Genomic DNA, 16054 nt, shown 5'->3' on the forward strand with positions numbered 1-16054 from the left:
AGCACGGAGGTATACAGTAGTCATGGCACTGCTTGCATTATGCTGCAGCATCAAAGAGAAGACTAATTTTCTGCCTCTTCAGTGGAAGACCTGCGGAAACAGAGATGCTGGGGTGGGAGTATGAGGGGATGGTGCTGTCGAGGGATAATGTGTGGATGTGTGTTTTTGGTTGCTAAGGAACTGTCTGGCAGACCATCAAATTAGTCGCAAGCAGAGAGAAAGATCAACATTTTTTGAAAAAGAAAAACGTTTTAGGATTTTTGCAAAGTCAACGAGGATTCTTAAAACTCCACAAGAGTCTGGTTGCACATGAAAGAAGGGAGTGGGAATGTATTCTCTTACTCTGAAGTTTGTTATTTGAGTTTAATTTTTAGTCTAATTGAAATTCTGAGCAATCACCAAAAATATAAGCTTTTCCAAACTAGATGTAGACATTTTTATGGATTTTTCAAAAAAATAAAAATAATAAAAGTTATATAAGGATCACCAGCAGCATGTGATGATTACATAACTTGTTATTATTATTATCATTATTAGCCCAAAATCGACTAATATTTTCGCACATCAAATTCTTTTCTCCAGAAATGATGTTGACTATTGATTATCAGGAACGCATTTCTCATAATTCTACCTTCTGTTGTAAAGTGGATGTAACTGTTTTTGCACCTTCCTCATTCTGTCATCTGCATTTATTTTGAAGACTAAGAAGTGAGAGGACTGAAAAACCCTGATTACAGCGAACAAGTATTTGAACCAAACGCAAACCACACAAAGTTGAAAATATCCTGTTAGGATCTGGACTTAAAGGTTTGACAATTTCTGTTATTTTTTTCTTTTAAACAATCTCGCTTTTTGCTTTAAAATTGCTACTCTGCTTCTATTGCTAATATTGCTACCTTGAACAGTGCTGCTGTAGGTGTGATAACATGTTATAACAATTCAAGGGGCTTACATCCACAGTGGACCCACAAAAATCCCAGTTAGACTGTTTTCCTAAAAAATGGTGACTCAGAATAATACTCACACAAGCATTTGAACTGCACTATAACATACCGTAGCAAAGCCATTGTATACTGTTGCTACAGTATGTTATAGTACACTTCAAATGCTTGTGTGGGAGCCTTTGTTGTGGGTTCATTGTTGAAAATGAGGGGTTTAACCTTCAGGGCTTGGGTTCATTCTTAAATTTAGGTCTTATAGCACTGAGCCATACAGAAACCTCCAAACCTCCTATTCTCTTTTGTTCTCCCCTCAATTTTCATACTTCCTCAGTACAGCTGGTACAATATCAATTAACATCTTACGTTATTAATGTCACCTTATCACCGGTATTCATCATGACACCAAGATTTATTCAACAGCCAGGGAACAGAAACTCAGATGCATGTTTTTATTTTTCCTGTGGTGGCTAACCGAAAATTAAACAAGTATCTAAAAAAGATTTTTTGACCAATTATATACCCTGACCTCTGCTTTAAGATTTGTTATTGAATTGCCAAAACATAAACACTACAACCAAGAAAGCTACTTAACTACTGTAACTTGTTCTCAGGAATCAGTCAGTCTCTGGCAGAAGCAGGTATGAGAGGTGAACTTAAGACTCAGCAACCAGAAAACACTAACAGTAGTATATCTGTTTTAGGCAACAGGTCAGGACAATGATTAGACATGATAAGTTACTGGCTGGAATTTCCCGCTGGCAACAACCCACTAGTGTGGGCATGGGTGAGAAAGCAGCCAGGATGGCCCCCTAGCCAGTCCCAGCCTCAAGATCAGCATCATAGAGAGTGCTACATTGCGCAGCCTTAATATGATGTCACTGTAAACTTACTGTTAGGCTGTAAACCAAACAGAGAGGATGGCATAATATTAGTATAATAAATAAAATTTGACAAATAGATACATAAATAACCATGGTGAATCATACAGTTTGGTTTATGAAATGTAGGTGTCACTCTAAGCTAGTGTTGAGTATGAAATCATGTATTTTCTTCAGTCAGGTGAATTCCCTTTATCCACCAAGTCTTCCCTGAGTCATTTTGTAAGTTTGAGACCAAGAATTGGTATTAGTGCAATGCGTCAGTGCATTGCGTGGGTATGATGGCTAATACTGAATTTATTTAAACCCACTTGGAGCTACTTCAAAGGTGGTGGTTTTCCCGTTTCTGTCGCATTTGTGATGCAGTTGAAAAAAAAAGTATTTGATGGGTTTCTAATCCAGCAAAACATGTGACTTATTCTCCCTGCTTCATGTGGAAGTAAATAAATAAATAAATAATCAAGGCAGAAGCTACAGCATAATTGATTTATATTGATATGCAGCCACAACATTCAAACCAGTAACTGGTTTGAATGTTATGGCTGATTGGTGTACATTTTCTTTCTTTTTCTCTATCGCTTTGTTGCATACTGTTTCCACGTGGGTCCATAATAAGACCCCAAAAAATATCATGCTGTGATTTCATGCCTCCCTCTTCCTTGTGTCCTAGCAAAAGACTACAATTACATGCAGTGTCCATAAATTACTATGTTTACTCATGCTTCTATCATGACCTTCACCACAGGTGAAGAGCACTGGGGCTGGGAAAAAGGTAGACTAAAAGAAATTTTCAAACACATTTTATATATAAAAATGTTATTCTATCAAAGAAGTTCTCATTCAGTAAGTGCTAATTCAGTGCTAATTCAGTAACATAAACCTTGACCCAATTTCCTATGAATTAAATATTCATTCATATTCAGCCATTTTGTATTAGCAATAATATTTTGGGGGTACATTATGGACGTGGCTGTTAGGGGTTGTAGTCGAAAGGTCGTCGGCACCTGTGGTGGCAGCAGCCTGAGAACCCGCTGGGGGACAGCGTTGGTGAGGAAAGCCGCCAAGCTGAAGAAGGAGGTCTTTCGGACCTGGCTGGCACAGGGGTCTTCTGGTACCGGCAGGTCAGAAGGGCTGCAGCTGTGGTGGTAATGGACGCAACAACCGGGTGTGGGAGGAGTTTGAGGAGGCCATATAGAAGGTCTTTTCTTTTGCTTCTAGGAAGTTCTGGCAAACCATCCAGCATCTCAAAAAGGGACAGCAGTGTTTGGCTCGGGCTGTTTTGACCAGGGGAGGAGAACTACTGACTCAAATATTATTGGGTGGTGTAAGAAGCACTTTGAGGAACTCCTTATCCAGACCAAAATGGCCTCACTTATATCTCTGGTTGAGGTCTCTGAGGTAGTTAAGAAGTTCCTCCGCGACAAGGCACCAGGAGGGGAAGAGATTCGCCCTGAGATGCTGAAGGCTTCAGTGTTGCATGGAGGTCGGGCACAGTGTCTGTGGACTGGCAGACCGGGGTGGTGGTTCCCATTTTTAAAAAGGGGGACCGGAGGGTGTGCTTGAATTATCGGGGTATCACACTGCTCAGCCTCCTGGGAAATGCCAGAGTGCTGGGAAGGAGGCTCCGACTAATTATCAAACCTCAGGTTCAGGAGGACCAATCCGAATTCCTTCCTGGCTTTAGAGCAGTGGACCAGCTCTTTCCCATTTCAAGGCTCCTTGAGGGGTAATGGGAGTTTGACTATCCAGTCTACGTATGCTTTGTGTACTTGGCCTATGACCAGGTTCCTCGGGGGATCTTGTCAGGGGTACTGTGGGAATAAGTGGGTTCTGGGGCTGTTGCTACGAGCTATTCTGTCCCTGTATAACTGGAGTGAGAGTTATGTCTTGATTCTTGGCAGGAAGTTAAACACGTTTTCAATGGTTGTTCGCCAGGGTTGTCCCTTGTCACCAATCCTGTTTGTGATCTTCATGGACAGGATTTCAAGGCACAGCTGGTTTAAGGAGACTGTCTGGTTCGCAGGACTCTGAATTACTTCTCTGCAATTTGCAGATGATGCGTATGTGTTGGCTTCATCAGACTATGAGCCTCAGCATGCACTGGGGTGGTTTGCAGCTGAGTGTGAAGCGGCTGGGATGAGGGTCAGCACCTCCAAGTCTGAGGCCAACGTCCTCTGCCGGAAAAAGTGGATTGCTCCCTTCCTGTTGGAACAAAGTTTCTGCCCCAAGTGAGGGAGTTTAAGTATCTTGGGGTCTTGTTCATGAGTGAGGGTAGGATTGAGTGGGAGATTGATTGGTCATGCTGGAGAGATATATATCTCATCTGGCCTGGGAATGCCTCAGGATCCCCAGGAGGAGCTGGAAAATGCTGCTGGGGAGAGGGACGTCTGGGCTATCTTGCTTAACCTGCTGCAACTGTGACCTGATTTGGGATAAGTGGCAGAAAATGGATGGATGGATAGATTTTGCCGCTGAATTATATTTGTATTGAACAAAACAGTAACTGCATTCGAGTTCACATTCAGTACAACTAAATGTGATCATCATCTGGTGTCTAGAGTCTTTTTCTGGTTTAGAGGTTCACCATGTCTTTGCAACCACATTATTAATACCTTTTAAAAAATGTACAATAAAAAATATGTCTATTTTCATTTTGTATATTAGAAATATGAAGAAAGAGAGAGGAGAAACGCAACTATAGAGGTGGAGGTTAAATGAGACAAATGATGACAAAAGATTTAAAGATGTGATGAAAAATTGGCATTAAAGTTACGAAGAGAAAAAGGGTCAACAAAGACTTCTGATGCAGGCAGCAGCAGAAACTCATAAAGAGAGCATCAACTGATTCCATCAATACAGTCGGTGAGGTCATTCTACTAGTCCACTAAAGCAGCCCCCCACTTCTCCCTCTTCCTAAAATTAACATTACCTGAGAAACCTTGGCCTTGTGAATTAACTCAGTTACATAGCACAAGTTGTTTTAAGTTATCCAGCGTCAAAATAACCAGCAACAACAAGACTATCTCCACGAGTCAAGCTTAGAAAAAGAAATTTGTGTAATGCATTATTTAACCTTTACAAAATGTGTAGTTTTTGCAGGAAAATCTTTAGGCAGCTGTAACACAATACCAGCTTTACCAAAATTATTTAGAGCAGCAACCACAAAAGTTTTTTGCTGATAGTGCAGAAGTGTAACTGTTACAATTAGATTTTCAGCTATAACATAACAGTTACTGGCCTGATTAAAACTAATGTGTTACAAATAAACTCTGAACAGAATGATACCAAGACACAGAGACTGGTGTCAATACTGTAGGCTATCTGTCAAAGAAAAGTTTTTCCTTGGGCTGATTGCACAGAAAACACGTATCCACAGGGGTAAAAAGGGTAAATGAAGGACAAACCTTGATAAGTGAAAATGCTGTTATTATTTTTGAATATACGTCCTGCTTGGATAAGAATATTACAGTAAATTGTAACTTAAATCCTGAGAGCAGCAAGTGCATCTCACACGACATAAAAAAGAGTGGAAGACACTGTCCCACTTCTACAAATACCATACCACCACTGTATATCGTTGACATTTGGTGGCCATTATTTTTATTTGAGGAAAATATTTAAACAATCAAATGTTTAGGTACTTATTCATCTTAAGCTGATGTACAGTATATAATTATCTGATATCTTGAATAATATCAGTAATATGGATTATCCTTGTAAATACAACTGTACACACATTTTCCTCAAAGTTACCAAGCTTCAAAAAAACTGTAGCATCAGTCTTATCATTATGCATTCAACAAGTGTAAATCTTCCATACAATTAGAATCATATCACAATAATTAGCTCTGTTCTGCAAATAAATGGCAAATTATTATTTCAATGTTGACTTATGATCATTTAAATTTGACATGAAGTCTCCTACATTAATTAATAGGTACTTATTTGGCTGTGTTAATTCTTCAAACATTGAAAGTGCAATTAAATGTGGATGCCAGAAGATCAAATACATTTCAGAAGACAGTGGTTTAACATTAGCCTAGACCGCTTCAATATTTACCTTGCTGAATTTCAGTCTACCGCTACCAATGCTGCTCTCACAGCTTCACAACCAAATTATAACTTGGACCTCTCAAATGGAATTAGACTCCCATGTTAGACATGGAAACAAACATCCACACCATTATGAGCGACACAAATCAGAAAGTCCCTACACACCACAGGGTGAGAATACAGTGGCATGTGCACAGAAAGGCTGGTAATGTGCACTGATGCCATTGATTTAGATTGTTTGGAGATGGGTTCGTGACTTTCATGAGCAAGGCTTATTAGTGGTCTCTAAATGCTCCGGCAAAGGGGCTGATCTGTTATTACAACATGAAGCACTTTCACTTTCAAACAGGTAAAGGGGGATTTTAAAAATCTATCTATCAATCCACAAATGTAGATAGATAGATATTTGAATTAATTTTAAAATACTGTACATTCTTTAATCATGTCAAATATGATAGCATATAAACTCATGTGTTCAGGTTTTTAAAACACTGCAGTTATTAGCCCACACATGTAAAAAAACAAAATAAGAACATGTGACATCGTGTTAAGGGACAGAAAGGTTTGTCTAAACTTTCCACTAGATGGTGCTAATGTGTTTCACACACTATTCCTATTGGCAGATGGGTGGTCTGTTTGTAATGCTTGAACAATGTAAGGTTAAACAAAGAAATGGACATTCATTTAAAAAGTCTTAGATGAATTTCCTACTGTACTAAAAAAGAAGAAAAAGATATTTAAAAGGTTCAGCTTAGTATGAGCTGTGCGCATCTTCTACAAGGACTGGAGAGACAGAGAAAAAGAGTGTGTGGTTGCCAAGGACAACCAGACATTAAAGTATGTAATAAAGTATAGAGAATATTTTAAAATTGATGAGGACTGTGAGGACATAGAAATCACTGGGAATGGATAATGGAAACAGTGTATAATGAACACAACATATCACTGTTAATAAGTTATTACTCCTCAGGCATCTTGGAGTGTAAAAGCAGCTATGGCTCTGTTATTTTGAATGTTAAACATCATTGTGTGTAACACCTGTAGGTACTTCACAGAGTCCGGAGGTCGTCTCTTGCTTTTCTGTACATCTACTGACGATGAACACAGCCCATATGCATACTTCAAGGCCTGGAGAGTCTACAAAGACTTGCAGCAGCTCTGAGGGAATCAGGTGCTGCACTTTTACTTTAGCATGATACACATATAAGTGCAGGCACCGCACCGCTCCATGGGATGGGTTGGAGTCTTTGTTTTGCATTCAACCCCTTTGGTACCGCTTGGTGGGAAGGTGGTGACAGAGAAAGAGAGAGCAAAGGAGACAAGGTGGGTGCAGGGCGGGAGATTGATGGGAGGCAAGAAATTTGCTTCCTGCTCCCCTGTTTCGTTTCTGCTGTCCAGGTTCAGAGCACGGAGCCACTGTGGATTACTCAGTACATGTGTTAGCTTGCTATTATTTACATACTGTTCTGTGAATAAGAAACATAGGAGGGTGGCATTATGAATGAAAAGAAAACACAGCCTCACAACATAATAACCTTGAGACCTTGTAATAACATATTTTGAAATGTGATCCTGATGCCTGTATCACAGTAGTTAGCTGTGTATGCTTTTGCTTCAATCTACAGTACCTATTTTTCCATTTGCTACATTGTCACGATGTTGTAAATGTATTACATGCAATGGACCATGCTATATGGCTTTTAAGCTGCTTTAATCGATATTTTTTTATAGTAACAATGGATCAAATGACAATGTGTAATGTGGAGGGGGTCGCTTGTAGTGGTGAACCCACAAACAATGATCACCCTCAGTTTTTAGTGGCTATGTTCACTCTCATCACACTCACCAGCCTTGTTTTAGATGCAGCTAGCAGGTGGCTGTTTTCAGGCAAAAAGCTCACATAAACCCACTGTGTGCTACCACCAAACAGCAGACTAGCTTGTAAACACATTGAGGTATTTAGCAGCTAAATATCCAGATATTTCCCCAAACAGTTGGTGGAGACCAGACCAGAGCTGGCCACAAAACACAGCTCCAAATGAATGCCAATGTTGCCGCATATTTGCTTTGTTTGTAAATAAGCAGTTGTTCGCTAACAAGTTTGCCTTGTGATTTCAGTGAATGCAGGTTTAATTTCAAAATCGTGAAGTTGCCCACCTGATTTGATAAGCAGAAATAAATTCTGCTTTTAAAAATCATTACCTCTTATCCTACTACCATGCTTTATTGTTCAGATCTGTTGTTTAGGACGATTTCAGCTTTGAGTTGATACGTATTAAAGCTTTACCTATTTATACCTGCGATACAATGGGGAATACTTTCTGAGAGTGAACCGAGAATGCAGTCGTTTAGCTGTATATGTAATGGACTTCTCTCTGATTCCTCTTGAGAGCACAGCAGCTTGATGTGTTGAAGGAACCAAGCTGAGTCACTCTGCATTAATCTCCATACAAGTTCACTGAGAAAAAAAAAGAAAAAAAAGAAATGTTCCCCAGATCTGGGAAGCTGGTCACCATGGTACCACACTGCAGTGTCACTCCCATCACCTTTAATGGGTGGGGGAAGGTCACTGTGTTCGGCTGTTTGTCTGTCTGTGTGTCTACACCTTGACATACAAGCTGACCGAAGTGACTGTGGACCAGATGGACCTTGATGTGGATGGCTTGATCAAGTGGAGCGTTATCAGACCACCCACTCTGGCTGACATAAGCTGCGAGGGCTAAGCGTATTAGGAGGCAGGGGGTCCAAGGGGACTATGGAGACACTTCAGAGTAATAAACTCATCAGGAGAGAGACAGATACACCTGTTCACTACGGGGTGACTGAGACAGAGGGCACAGAGAGTGAAGGAGACCGAGAAGATAGAAGGAGGAGTGGTTGTATAGTGCACAGACAGAAAGAAGGAGACAATCACGCGGCGGGGATGGGGTTGGTGGTGGTGGTGGTGGTGTGGGGGGTGCAGAGGGGAAGAGATAGAGATGCTCAGCTACAGAGAGTGAGACTGTAACCATCCCTATAGCCTTAGATAAGACTAACTGAGCTGGCCTAGTTGAGTCCAAGTTATGCCAAACACCAAAGAGGAAATGTCAAATCCTGTTTTAAAATCTGCAGTCTTTTGAAATCAAAATGACAATGCTACTCAGAAGTCTTGTTGAGTAAAATGGAACGAGTTCGTTTTGGGATTCATTGAGATTGATTGTTTGATATCAGACATGGCTGAAAGTCATTATTACCAAAAACAAGACATTATTACTATTATTTTTGATATTATGTCAAAAAATGAGACAAGTGAATGGCCTTCAAAATGCAAATTTACAATTTTTTTGTAGCAGTCTGGCCTTGACAGGCATGGGTAGCTAACACAGACAGGCAGCCATGTGGAGGGAGAGCAAAGACAATAATGTCCTGATAAAGTGAGATGAGATGTGAAATAGAGTAAGAGAGATACAAATCCACTCCCTCCACATACAGTAAGCCCAATGCAAGACAAATATAGACCCTCTAGTAGGTCACCTCTTTAAAATCGGTTGGTAATTTTCAACAATTCTACAACACTCGATCTTTCTGATTTTCCAGAAATAATGCAGTGACCCATATGATTCTATCTCTTCTGTAGAAAATCACTTTGACCTATTTTGATGTTAAGTAGTCCATGTTCTTATTTCTGTCTTTTATCAAATAAGCCAATGAAATCCATGGAACAGAAGAGCATGCTTTGAGGTATGCTTGTACAATATATACATTGTTCAGAGTCATTCCCCAAAATACTATATTCATCTCACTGAAAGCAAGAGTCTGGTGAACCGATACCCTCCTAAAGCATTTTTATTTTTATCATGTATTATGTTAGACTTGGTGGTTAAACGGTGCCTTAAACATAAGACAACTTTGTGTTGCATCTTTATACGTGAAAAGACAGCAGTGTTAAATCATTCGGTCTATGTTTCAGAACAATTTATCAGTCAAGTTATACAAATAACAGGGCACAAGCTGGTTTGTTTGTGGTGTAGTTGCAGGTCGTCTGTTTATTCAGTGATATTGAAAACAGGTGTGCATCACTGTAGCCTAGCAGGCAGTCACAAGTGGTGGAAGTAAGGATAAAATTGTTCTACAGTAGATTACAATTTATTAATGTAGGTCATGTGAGCAGGGGTGCTCACACATAGTTGAGTTTAGATGGCAACAAAACCTATCTTAAGTCCATCTTAAATGACTATTTTGTTTATTATTTAGTATTTTCGGAATGCTTGCAAGCGTTGATCTCACCCCTGTTCTGGTCTGAGAAGATGTAGGTTACAGATTGAGAAGTTATAATGCCTGTCACTTGTCTGTAGTAAGGAATAAGGTCTGTCAGGCTGTGGGTTTCAATAGTGGAGTTTACCTCAGCTTGAATATGTCTTTGTTAAACTTCTCATCATTTGATGACTTCTTTCCGTGATAAAACTCTACCCACATCTGTTGCATTGTTCGTCATCACATTCAAAGGTTTTCAGTGCCAAACAATGCGTTTTGCCCATTGTATGGGCTACCAGCATGACATACAAACATAATTAAATGTCCTTTATTTTTAAGTATGGTGAATTTGGAAACAAGTAAGAGAACATACAAAATAAAGTGAGAATATGGTCAAAAATACACTCATATCTTTCAGATGCTTACTCAGAACTAAAATGGGTCTTTGCACAGCTTCAGCTTTTGACTAGTTTAAGCCAATATCACCTTCTTAAGTCAACACCTTGTAAAATTTCAGGAATTGTTATTTTTGAGACGTTCTCATTCAGTAGATCACGGGTGCAAACATTTGAATCAGGTGTGTTTATATCACTATCAGTATCTTTATTGTTATGCTCAAGAAATTGTGTAAAGCAATAACTTGGTGTGCATAACTCAAATTGCACAATGAACATGGGAAAATGAACTGTTATTAGACTGAGTAGTTTTACATTGCCAGGCTAATAGGAAAAAAAAGACATAATATCCTGCTAATAAGTCTTGATGAAAAGCTATTGCCTGTGTATTGTTTCTCAGGGGGGCTCCTCTGTCACTTTGGTAAGCCCTTTATGCTGCCTAATAAACACTTCTGTTTGTTTCTTAAATTAATCTCTCTAATATCAATAAACAAAGCAAATGCATTGCCGGGGAAGGCATAAATGTTTGATTCTAATACCACTGGCTGCCCAGTTTGATTTCTTCAACAGGTTTTAAAACCGTATGAAAAATAAAATGTTTTGGAACTTTCTGTGAGGCTTTCGTTGGGCTAACATTTGAAAGCCCACCTATACCAAGGGGAGATGTTGGTCTCATTGCTTTGTCTCAGAATGATGCTTGGCTCTGCAGCTGAGAGGAGAAGTAGTTATTTGGACCTCAAGATGAAAAAAGGGGTATTGTAGGTATAACCATAGGCATGCCTCTCATTACCGCGCCAATTTCCTGTGACCTGTCTGAGATGGCCAAATGAGATTTGGCTCTTTATGAGCACTAGGTGATGCTAAGAAGCTATAGGAGGTGATTGCAATTCATCTCTCGCTCGTGTTCTGTCAGAGGAGAAGAGTGTTATTTCACTAAGCGCATGCTGAGAGCACTAATGTATGCTTCCAAGTCAACGACTCCATTTGAGGCATCTAGAAGTACAGGCTGTCTGTGCAATTTGCTTGTGGAAAAACCATGCCTTACAATAATTATTCTTATTTACACTGTAGTATACAAGCCGATCAACTTCAATCAATCTCACAAAAATAAAGCCTTTTCGCAGGGGGAACCCATGATCACGCCCTCCACCTGCAGAAGCTAATTTTGACTCACAATCCATCAGCGAAGAATGTGACGAGGCAGAATCAGTTACACAGTGAGCACTGATCAGGAAATATTTCTTGGAACGTGCGAACAGTGAACATTTGGTTGACACAAACACACACAGGCAAACAAACAGAAGCAAGCATGCAAACAGATGAGGTTGTGCTTGACCATTAAACGCATTCATCCTGTCCAATAAACTCTGAAAAAGAGGCATTAATTACCTGCAGCCCATGTAAGGATAAATTAGAAATCTACACAGAGACACATTTAAAAAGACACGTAGACACATAGCTGGAAGAAAAGAAGAGAGAGGTTAGTTCATTTCAAGCATACTGAAACCTTTATTTACTACTGGAAAAGTGTGAAAATTTGCATTAATAGAGAGACGGCAAGAGAAGAGAGCCAAATGAGCAAGCAACAGAGAGTAAATGGGTGAAAGACAAACTGAAATAAAGCTAAAAGTTAACTTTATTTGGGTCTTTTTTTATGTAATGCCAGTCTTTGCAATTCAGTTTAATTCTGTGGTTTGGCATTGAATTGTGGGAACTACAGCTTTAACAGTCTCTTTTAGATGCTCAGTGATCAACCTGTAAAATATACAGTATATGGGGTCAAATTCGGGGTGGAACTAACTTTCAGTAAAACGTGCGGGCGGTGGGTCTTCCAAGAATGAAAGAGACACATCTCCTTAAAAATATCATCAGTGCTCCTGTCTCAGCTTTTATACTATCATGGGCAAAGACAAAGAGGGAAACTGTGTAGGGAACCAGCTTTTCTCTGAACTACAGCAAAGTGAAGTAAACAATAAGATGCTACACCCCCTCTCCCTCTAACATAGCGAACAGCTGAACAGTGTAAAGAAGAAGAGAGGCACAGATTCAGACAGCAACATAGAAAAATTTATGTGGGAGACAAACAACAGGCAGGTAAAAAGAAGCGCTGAAAGAGATGAAAGTTTTCTGCTGGAAAAGCTCTCCATGTGTAAAAGTCAGCCCTAATTTTTTTTCTTTTTTTTCTGACAAGAGGTTGTAGAAAAAACGCTCACTCTCACATGGTCCACCTTCTTGGCATAAATTTCTTTATGGTGGCAGAGTGTAAGATCTGTGAAAAGGAAGTGAAATCAAAGAGAGTAAGAAAAGGAAGACAAGAGAATACAAAAATGCGATAAATAGTGTAGACAGGAAGAGGCATTCGCTCTCTCATTACCACCTGAAGAAAGGCCATTGCCATTAGATTGAAATTTAATTTACGAAATAGTGTTTTAATGCAGCTGTTCAGCAGCAGTCCATTCCAAATACGCTTTCTGTCAGTGCATTTCCTGAGGGCCTTTAATTGGGCTAATGAAGAAAGCTGCTAATGGCTGGGTTTATCTCTGGCAGCACTGGTGACATTTTATCAAGGCAGGTGATTTTCCAGGTATTGTTTATGCTCAGTGCGTAGCATTTTCATAGTTGGAGAGGGAAAAAAGCAAATGAGTTATTTGGGCAAATTATAAAAACCTGTGGCTGGAACTATGTGGTCTTGACGAAAATGGATAATTCAACTACACCCGAAGGCAGATTGAATTATTTTCAAATTATTTTCCGCGCATGCTGCTAATCATATTTAGAAAATCACCTTAAAAAGACAAACAAACAAAAAACACCAAAAAAAACCAGGTGGACCATTGCAACTCATTACTTTGTCTTGGGCTCTATAATTCCGGGAATGCCCACACAACACTGAGTATATGCATCACATTTTAATAGACACCCAAAGGTACACACACTATGCAGATATAGACAGTGATGTGGCATTTACCTTCATCACTTATCAACATCTTGACATTAGTAGATCAAACCTGCTGTTTCGTAATGAGCTTTAGTCGCCATCTGACTAATGAAGGATTCTGACACTCTTGTCATTCCCTCCTGTCAGAGAAAGGTCAGCAGCAAAGTCAAAGAGGTTGAGACCCATGTTTATACATGGATGGACTACAAGATTAAACTGAACAAGGCTGACATGTTGAAATGGCAATACCAAATGAAGGGCATGGTTAAGCTCTAACAAAACTGCAGCTCTATGACAAAGTAACAGTCAAGTTAAAATCTAGGGCATTGATCCGATATTTTTACGGATATGGAATGAGTCATATTTTTAAATGCTAAATAATACAAATATGGATAACATGGTGTCTCAGTGATTAGCAATACTGTTACAGCAAGAAGGTTAGAAAGCTTTTTAATTGTTTGCTTGTTTTCTTTATTCCTCTGATGAGCCTGATGCACTGGACATCTGTCAAATGTAGTTACGGCTGCCATTGAAAATGATTTTCATTATTGAATAATCTGTTCAGCATTTTCTCTTTTATTTGTGTGATCTATAAAGTGCATGAAAAGGGTTATGAGATCTCAGATGGCAATTTCCTAAGGTCCAAGGTGATGGCTTCAAATTCTCTGTTTTGTTTAACACACAGTTCAAAACACAAAGGTATTAGATTTTCCATAGGGCAAAGAAAAGCAACAAAACCTCACCACTGAGAAACTAGAAATGGGAAATGTTTGGGTGGGGTTTTGTGTTGGGAAAATGAGTAGATTACCAAGACAGTTGCCAAATAATTTTTTGTCCATCCACTAATCATTTCAGCTCCACTTCCAGCGCTGGGAAGAAACTTTTTAATGGACAGTTCTTTTGGTGCTTCTCTTTAGAACCGGAGCTATAATAGACAGACGAGAGGAAATGAAGTTTCCAAACTTTAATTGTGATGAGACTGAAAAAGACGATGAGCTGGGATCTCATTGCCGCTTCAAATACCTGTTGCAAGCAACAGTTCCAAATCTCTCATAATGTTCCATCATATCATTTCCCAGAGATGTAACACTTACAAAATTACATACAATAACGTTTAACGCAACTACTGCTGTTTCTCGAGTGGCGTACCAGACCTGCATAATAAATATAGGGTAGCTTCACAGATCCTGTATCTAGGCACTGGTGCGGGGAATTTTTCTTACTGTAAAACTTTAAAGTTGAGTTCAAATTCCAGTCTGAAGCACACTCCGATTGAGGAATGAAACTGGCAACTCGAGGGACGTGTGGTACATAAAACCATACACTGTTATAATCCTAACGTTAAAGTTCTAAAGTAGGAACAGATATATGTCGAGGAGAACTTTTTACTGTGTGCTCCTCTTTCCTTTGGGCTACTTTTGCCTGAGCTCTGAGTAAAGGGATTTCAGAATAAAAGGTGGAGGACGCACTTTCTGCTAATTAAAGTGAATCCACTTCCGCTGGATTCAAATCTTTTTGTCCGTCTTTTGAAAAACGGCTCAACTGAAATTTCGGGGCCACTTCAGCCCGGCTCCTCCTGTCTCCTGGCAAGCGTGCTCAACGCACCGTTTCCTTTTTTGTAAACAACAATGAAGTGTGAATTTCGAAAAAAAACAGATGCGCCACCGGTGAACTACGAGCCACCAATCATTTGTAGTCTGCATCCAAAGCGGCTTCTGGATCCCTCCTTCTCCTCCCACCTCTTCAAATTCATTGGCTGCCGGAGGAGTAGCGACATTGTTTAATGCACCATGCGGTGTCCGGAGTTCAGTCAGTGAGAGGAAGCGCTCAATGTGCTTAGGCTTGTGTTACGTGCGGAAAATACTAAGTAACGACTGTGCGTATATATTGAAGAAAATCAGCCTTTTCCTGACAGCTACAGAGAGACTTGTGCCAGAATGCGGCGTTTTTGTTGACCAGCTCCTCGGCAGCTGTCTCTCTGTGTGGACTTGGACGGGGACGGCGGACAAGGACAAAATGCCACCACGGGAAACAGTCACTCAGCGATGTTTCGGACACTGATGGCTCTCTAAATGTCCACTCCGGATCTACCTTGCTGCACATCTGGATCCCCCCCCCCCTCCTCGTAGAGTAGCCTGTTCCCTCCGAACAGTTTTCCTTCCTGAAGAACGGTGACTCACTGCGGGCAGAAGGCGAGCCGCTGCATCCTAATCAGACAGCGGAGAGGACTTCAGCTCATTGACATTACAGTCATACTTTTCTGAAGCACTTTTTTTATTTCCACTGCGCTGCACTGTAGCCTGCGTGTGCATCGGAAGCTTGTGGATTTTTTTTCCCCCCTGCACAGAAAAGGGGAAGGAGGATACGGGTGGTACCCACTGAAGTGGTTAGGGGATGAAACTCTCCCTAAACCCTGTTGGAACTGACTGTTTTGATTTTTACAGTTATATTTTCTTGGACTATTACAGCAGTTTCTTTTGGTAAGTTTACATTTTTTTCTTTTGTTCTTTAGGTCTCTTTGTGTGTGTGTGTGTGTCTGTCTGTAATTTCACCACTGGAAGCCCTGTCTGTTGCTCATTTCCAAACGATTCTTATATCTCAACCACCCCAATGCTT

General features: G+C 40.1%; 1 protein-coding gene across 4 annotated transcripts in view; it reads left to right on the forward strand.

Annotated features, from left to right (window-relative positions):
- The first annotated feature begins 15741 nt into the window (after nt 1-15741).
- Nucleotides 15742-16054, forward strand: part of pcdh17 (protocadherin 17) — a 58201-nt gene continuing 57888 nt past the window's right edge. For all 4 annotated transcript variants that reach the window (XM_040135689.1, XM_040135700.1, XM_040135708.1 and 1 more), the window contains exon 1: nt 15742-15918. The gene's annotated coding sequence lies outside the window, so the exon portion shown is untranslated. The remainder of the gene's footprint in view (nt 15919-16054) is intronic.

Source organism: Xiphias gladius, chromosome 1 (assembly GCF_016859285.1).
Source record: "Xiphias gladius isolate SHS-SW01 ecotype Sanya breed wild chromosome 1, ASM1685928v1, whole genome shotgun sequence".
NCBI classification, from domain to species: Eukaryota; Metazoa; Chordata; class Actinopteri; order Istiophoriformes; family Xiphiidae; genus Xiphias; species Xiphias gladius.